Source organism: Hyla sarda, chromosome 4 (assembly GCF_029499605.1).
Source record: "Hyla sarda isolate aHylSar1 chromosome 4, aHylSar1.hap1, whole genome shotgun sequence".
NCBI lineage: Eukaryota > Metazoa > Chordata > Amphibia > Anura > Hylidae > Hyla > Hyla sarda.
In genome coordinates, this window is record NC_079192.1 from 36,361,443 (window position 1) to 36,368,975 (window position 7,533).

The 7,533-nt window shown below is 41.4% G+C and overlaps 1 non-coding gene across 1 annotated transcript; it reads left to right on the forward strand.

Annotated features, from left to right (window-relative positions):
- The first annotated feature begins 4,326 nt into the window (after positions 1-4,326).
- On the forward strand, positions 4,327-4,399 carry TRNAK-UUU (transfer RNA lysine (anticodon UUU)). Its single transcript has one exon. It is a non-coding gene; the product is annotated as a tRNA-Lys (tRNA).
- The last annotated feature ends 3,134 nt before the right edge of the window (positions 4,400-7,533 follow it).

Sequence of the window (7,533 nt, forward strand, 5' to 3'; positions counted from 1 at the left end):
CCGAGCCTGAGGGGGGCCCACTGCTGACCAGTGCAGCACTACAGCCCCCCCCCCCCCCCCCCCCCCCCGTTTTGGTGCCAGACGCATGTGCTGTTACCAGGGAGACATCACACTGAAGAGGAGCGTGGACTACTACTGGAACTTAAAATTGTGAGTAATGATTAACAATTCCTGCGAATGACTTCCTGCCTAGGCTGTATCAGGGCATGCTGGGTGTTGTGGTTAGGAACTGCAACTCCCAGCATTCCTTAACACAGCCTATGGCTCCACAGCTGACCTAAAACTACAACTCCCAGCATGTTGCACCATAACCTATACTATTCTACTACATAGTGCAACATGCTGGGAGCTGTAGTTTTGTTTTGAGTCAGCTGCAGATCCATAGAGTGTATCAGGGCATGATTGGAGTTGTAGTTAGGAACTACCCTGACACAGCCTATGGTTCTGCTGCTGACCCAAAACTAGTGCTAAAATAGTGAGTAAAATAATTTTTTATAAAAGTGAATAAGCCCCACACTAATAAAAGTTTACCTCAACCCCCTGTTTCCCATTAAAATAATGTAAACAAAAATTAACAAATGAGGTGTTGCCGCATACATAATGTCTGAACTATTAAAATATAACTGCACGGTCAATGGTATTAATGTAAAAAATATATATCAAAGTCCAGAATTGCTGATTTTTGGTAACTTCATATGTTAAAAAACAAACAAAAACTAAATTAATAAAAATAAATGGTACTGATACAGATACAGATCACGGCGCAAAAAAGTCCTCACACATCCCCGTATACGGAAAAATAAAAGTGTTATAGGGATCAGAAATTGAAATTTTAAGCATATTAATTGCCTTACAAAAAGTTTGTCATTTATAAAATAAAATAAAATAAAAACACCCTGCCATTTTGTAACTTTTGGGGGCTTCCGTTTCTATGCAGTGCACTTTTAAGTAAAAATGACACCTTATCCTCATTCTGTAGGTCAATTCCAATAATTTATATACAGTAGGTTTTATAATTTGTTTAAAATTAGTAAAATAAAATAACGTTTTGTGCAAAAATTAGTAAGCTTAAAATCATTCTTTTGTGACCCCTACTTTTTTTTTTTTTCCATATATGGGGATGTGTGGGCCCTCATTTTTTGTGCCGTGATCTGTAGTTTTACTACACTTTTTGTAATTTTTTTAAAGATATATAAAGTGACCAAAAATACGCAATTCTGGACTTTGGTGTTTTTTTGTTTACGTATACTCCATTGTCCGCGTGGTTTAATTAACATTATATTTTTATAGTTCAGACATTTACGCAAGTGGTGTATGCTTATGTTTATTTTTGTTTACATATTTTTTAATAGGAAAAGAGGAATATTTTTTATTAGTTAATTCACATTTTAACTTTATTGACACTATTTTTTAGCTGCCATAGGTGACTATTACATGCACCGCGGTGGTCCTGATTTGCTCCACTAAGAAGCTGGGATAATTTTTTTATTACAATTTAGATGCCACAATCAACTTAGATCCCGACGTCTAAAGGGTTAATGCTGGGCATCACCGCAATTGCTGATGTCCGCCATTAGCCACGGGTCCCAGCTGATAGCTGTCAGGACCATCCCACTATGTCAGAGGAGTCTGTGGGAATTAGGGCTCGTCCACACTATGAACTTCTGCCAGAAGAATTCCATTTGTTTTCAATGGGAATCTGCTGCTCTGTGCACACTACGGAATTGTCAAAGCAGAAATCTGGCCGTGTAATGGACGTTCACCCAAAGAATGAAAATGTTTATTCTGTGAGCTGAATTCCGCTGTACTGCATTGCCTTCTGTGAGATGGCACATGTCTGAGCGGTCCTACCACCAATGACTTAAGCAGGACCTGTTGCAAGCTGACATTCTGTTGGCTCAATGTCCACAGTGTGGACAAGACCTTAGGAGTTTGAAGGATGAGGGAAAAGATGGGTCTGGGGGGTCTGAAGACATAGTGTGTGGTAGTATTAATGATGTCCTGGCGTCAAACTTTACAGTGGAAGATGTAGCTGAAAGAAGACATGGCATCTGGACCAGATGATGAAGAAAAGAAAAGGAACAACAATAGAGAAGACTTCTTCCGTGAGTAATTTTGTCATTGTATATTTTCATGACTGTCCCATCAGTGCTGTAGTCACTTCTAAGTTTTGCATTAATGATGGATGAAACTTAAAATTTGAGGCTCCAGCTGTTAAACTACAATTCATCTGAAGCTCTCCAGACATAATAGCTGGAAAGAGCGACTTGAACTGAGGTGATTTTAGACTATGCAGCCCTTTTTATTTTAATGGGGTACTCCGGTGGAAAACTTTTTTTTAAAATCAACTGGTGCCAGAAAGTTAAACAGATTTGTAAATTACTTCTATCAAAAAATCTTAATCCTTCCAGTACTTATTAGCTGCTGAATACAACAGAGGAAATTATTTTCTTTTTGGAACACAGAGCTGTCTGCTGACATCATGAGCACAGTGCTCTCTGCTGACATCTCTGTCCATTTTAGGTACTGTCCAATACTAGGAGAAAATCCCCATAGCAAACATATGCTGCTCTGGACAGTTCCTAAAATGGACAGAAATGTCAGCAGAGAGCACTGTGGTCATGATGTCAGCAGACAGCTCTGTGTTCCAAAAAGAAAATAATTTCCTCTGTAGTATTCAGCTGCTAATAAGTACTGGAAGGATTAAGATTTTTTTAATAGAAGTCATTAGCAAATCTGTTTAACTTTCTGGTACCAGTTGATTAAAAAAAAAAAAAAAAAAAGTTTTCCACCGGAGTACCCCTTTAATGGCCACCAAATAGAAAAAATTCAAAAAAGGACCGCATTGTCTACTATGCCCGGTCCTATTTCCGGTCTATTCTGGCAACAAATCTCAGTAGGAGGGGAGGGGAACTGTCTGGGGGGCCCCATCATAGTGAAGTGCTCCGTCTTCTAGGCAGCCTTAATCTGGCCCTGGGGATGGTATTGGGCAGGTGATGGGCAGTGCCTGGTTTCCTCAAGACATGATGCTGCCCCCACCAAGATCACTGTAGGGATGGTATTGGGCAGGTGATGGGCAGTACCTGGTTTCCTCCAGACATGATGCTGCCCCCACCATGATCACTGTAGGGATGGTATTGGGCAGGTGATGGGCAGTACCTGGTTTCCCCCAGACATGATGCTGCCCCCACCATGATCACTGTAGGGATGGTATTGGGCAGGTGATGGGCAGTGCCTGGTTTCCTCCAGACATGATGCTGCCCCCACCATGATCACTGTAGGGATGGTATTGGGCAGGTGATGGGCAGTGCCTGGTTTCCTCCAGACATGATGCTGCCCCCACCATGATCACTGTAGGGATGGTATTGGGTACTAAAAGTAAGCGCCCAAAGAAGTACTTGAACACTGGAACCTCAGATTAAAAGCCTGGGGCTCTATCGACTGAGCAATCCCGACTCCTCTGAGACTCCTCTGTTAACCCTCCTCTGTCAATCCTCCTCTATCAATCCTCCTCTGTCAATCCTCCTCTGTTCACCCTCCTCTGTCAACCACCCTCTGTTAACCACCTGTTTGTGAACCACCTGTGAATGCACTCTACTGCAGACTTTCTCTGTAGAGAACAAACACCCATAAAAGGAATGTGTCATCAGAAAATCAGAATTCTGAGAAAACGAGTGATGGAGCGGGGTGTTAGTGTAGCATGTGGTATAGTGTATAGCTTAGGAAACCTGTGCCGTATATTTTACCTTCATGCTTTGTGTGATTGTAATTTATTGTATCATTTGTAATGACTGAATGATCAATAAAGCTCTTTCAATACCTTCCCAAATCCTGTCCGATCATCTGAATTTACCACAGGTGACTCGAACAAAGGTGTAGAAACATCTCAAAGATGATCAGGAAAAATTGTAGGAGCCAGAACATATTTTCAAGTAGAAGGAAAGGGTCTTTCCTTTTTTGCAGTATCGAGTGCTGAATAATGGGGAAAGCATTTTTTCCCCCCTACAGCACAAGGCCGTAACAAAAAAAAGGGTGAGAAACATGAAAGGGTCTAAAAACTTTACATATGCATTGTATTTGTATAGTACATATACTGTACAAAGAGAAAGCATTCAACCAGTGGACGGTCCCAGCAGGAAATCATTACATAAGCCCCGGGGAGCAGAGTCTGATTCGGGCGTTGTTTTAGGTTCATAGCCTCTATCATAGACAAATATGTCACATTATGCGGATCTGGCGCTGTTACCCACAACAGAATTAGCCATTCCATCCTATCGTAACCTGAATATTTGTCATGAAAATGTATATGTCATAGAAACTTGCTGAGCCCGGATAGCTCAGTCGGTAGAGCATCAGACTTTTAATCTGAGGGTCCAGGGTTCAAGTCCCTGTTCGGGCGCAAGTTTTTTTTTTTTTTTAATCTTATTAAAGGTTCTACAAAAATAACAAAAACATTATTACAAAATAATATGTTACTCAGTACCTAATTCTGATCATGTACATTTAATTTTTATGCCTCAATTATCTTTATTTATTATAAATATCCATCTTTTCATTAGCTCAAAGTGTTAGAAATCCTCTATGGGGAAGGGGATGTATCCCTCCTTGTGGTTGGAGGTGATTGAAGTGTGGTGGAAGGGGGCATGTACCTCCTTGTGGTGGTGGGAGGTGATTGAAGTTTGTTGGGAGGGGCGTGTACCTCCTTGTGGTGATGGGAGGTGATTGAAGTTTGGTGGGAGGGGGCGTGTACCTCCCTGGTACTGGTGGGAGGTGATTGAAGTTTCGTGGGAGGGGCCGTGTCCCTCCCTTGTGATGGTGGGAGGTGATTGGTGTGCGGTGGGAGGGGGCGTGTCCCTCCCTTGTGGTGGTGGGAGGTAATTGGTGTCCATGAGTCATCTCTTGTCTATGACTCATGGACAAGCCTGATGCTACTGCAGGACTGGTTAGTATCCCAGTAGGTATGGGGATCCCTAGTAGTGGAATTTTTAGGAGCCGTTTTCTCTATTAAATATAAAAAAATTTTTTTACAACATATAAAAGGTTTTTGGACTTGAGCGTGCCCATTTAACTAAAGGCAAAGTAATTAATTATAAGAACAATACAAACTGCAGTTAGGTGTTTATGGCTGTAGACACCATTGTATGTAATGATGTCATTGTAACTTGATACCATGCCATGAACAATGCAATTACTGGAAATGCAATTCATTGCAAGTGATTTCTAGATCCCCTACATTAAAATAGGCCCAGAGGACAGTATAGACAGCCTGTCTCCCGCCCGGCACCCCCAAACACTGATTAACATCACGAAAGGGCCGGCGCTGCAAGGAGAGATCTCCCAGGCCAGCCCTTTGCAAAACTCACGGTACAGGTGACAGGTCACATGATGAGTGGTTATCCTGAGCATCCCTGCCGTGCGTCCTTCCCCTGCTCTGCTGTTAAATGGAAGTTTACTTCTGTGCCCCCGCTGTAGCTAGGGATACTATCAGAGCAGTACAGGCAGTACAGCCATCAGGGGCACAGGACAGTTTAACCCCTTAAGAACCCAGCCAATTTTCACTGTAGGACCCGGCCATTTTTTGCACATCTGACCACTGTCACTTTAAGCATTAATAACTCTGGGATGCTTTTACCTTTCATACTGACTCCGAGATAGTTTTTTCGTGACATATTCTACTTTATGTTAGTGGTAAAATTTTGTCGATACTTGCATCATTTCTTCGTGAAAAATTCCAAAATTTGATGAAAAAAATTGCTCTCTGCTTATAAGGAAAATGAATATTCCAAATAAATTCTATATTGATTCACATATACAATATGTCTACTTTATGTTTCCATCATAAAGTTGACATGTTTTTACTTTTGGAAGACATCAAAGGGCTTCAAAATACAGCAGAAATGTTCCAATTTTTCACAAAATTTTCTAAATCGAAATTTTTCAGGGACCAGTTCAGTTTTGAAGTGGATTTGAAAGGCCTTCATATTAGAAATACCCCACAAATGACCCCATTATAAAAACTGCACCCCTCAAAGTATTCAAAATGACATTCAAAAGGTTTGTTAACCCTTTAGGTGTTTCTCAGGAATAGCAACAAATTGAAGGAGAAAATTCTAAATCTTCGTTTTTTACACTGGCATGTTCTTGTAGACCAAGTTATTGAATTTTTACAAGGGGTAATAGGAGAGAAATCTTCCTAAAATGTGTATCCCAATTTCTCTCGAGTAAGAAAATACCTCATATGTGTATGTCAAGTGTTCGGCGGGCGCAGTAGAGTGCTCAAAAGGGAAGGAGCGATTTTGGAGAGTGAGTTTTTGTGAAATGGTTTTTGGGGGGCATGTCACATTTAGGAAGCCCCTATGGTGACAGAACAGCAAAAAAAAAACAAAAAAAAACACATGGCATACTATTTTGGAAACTACACCCCTCAAGGCACGTAACAAGGGGTACAGTGAGCCTTAACACCCCACAGGTGTTTGACGACTTTTCGTTACAGTTGGATGTGTAAATGATTTTTTTTTTTCACTAAAATGCTAGTTTTCCCTCAAATTATTTTTTTTTACAAGGGATAATAGGACCAAATGCCCCCCAAAATTTGTAACCCCATCTCTTCTGAGTATGAAAATACCCCATGTGTGGACGTCAAGTGCTCTGCTGGCGCACTACAATGCTCAGAAGAGAAGGAGCGCCATTGAGCTTTTGGGAAAAAAAATTGTTTGGAATGGAAGTCAGGGGCCATGTGCATTTACAAAGCCCCCCGTGGTGCCAGAACAGTGAACCCCCCACATGTGACCCTATTTTGGAAACTACACCCCTCACAGAATTTAGTAAGGGGTGCAGTAAGTATCTACACCCCACTGGCGTTTGACAGATCTTTGGAACAGTGGGCTGTGAAAATGAAAAATTACATTTTTCATTTTCATGGACCACTGTTTCAAAAATCTGTCAGACACCTGTGGGGTGTAAATGCTCATTGTACCCCTTATTACATTACGTGAGGGGTGTAGTTTCCAAAATGGGGTCACATGTGTGTGTGGGGGGGGGGGGGGCGTCCATTGTTCTGGCACTATGGAAGCTTTGTAAACACACGTGGCCTTCAATTCCGGACAAATTTTCTGTTCAAAAGCCCAATGGCGCTCCTTCTCTTCTGAGCATTGTAGTTCGCCCATAGAGCACTTTACATCCACATATGGGGTAAGTTCTTACTCAGAAGAAATGGGGTTACAAATTTTGGGGGGCTTTTTTGCTATTTTCCCTTGGGAAAATGAAAAATTTAGGGTAATACCAGCATTTTAGTGAAATTTTTTTTTTCATTTTTCCATCCAAATTTGAAGAATTTTCATTAAACACCTGTGGGGTGTTAAGGCTCACTATACCCCTTGTTACGTTCCGTGAGGGGTCTAGTTTCTAAAATGGGGTCACATATGGGTATTTCTTGTTTTGCGTTTATGTCAGAACTGCTGTAAAATCAGCCACCCCTGTGCGAATCACCAATTTAGGCCTCAAATGTACATGGTGCACTCTCACTCCTGACCC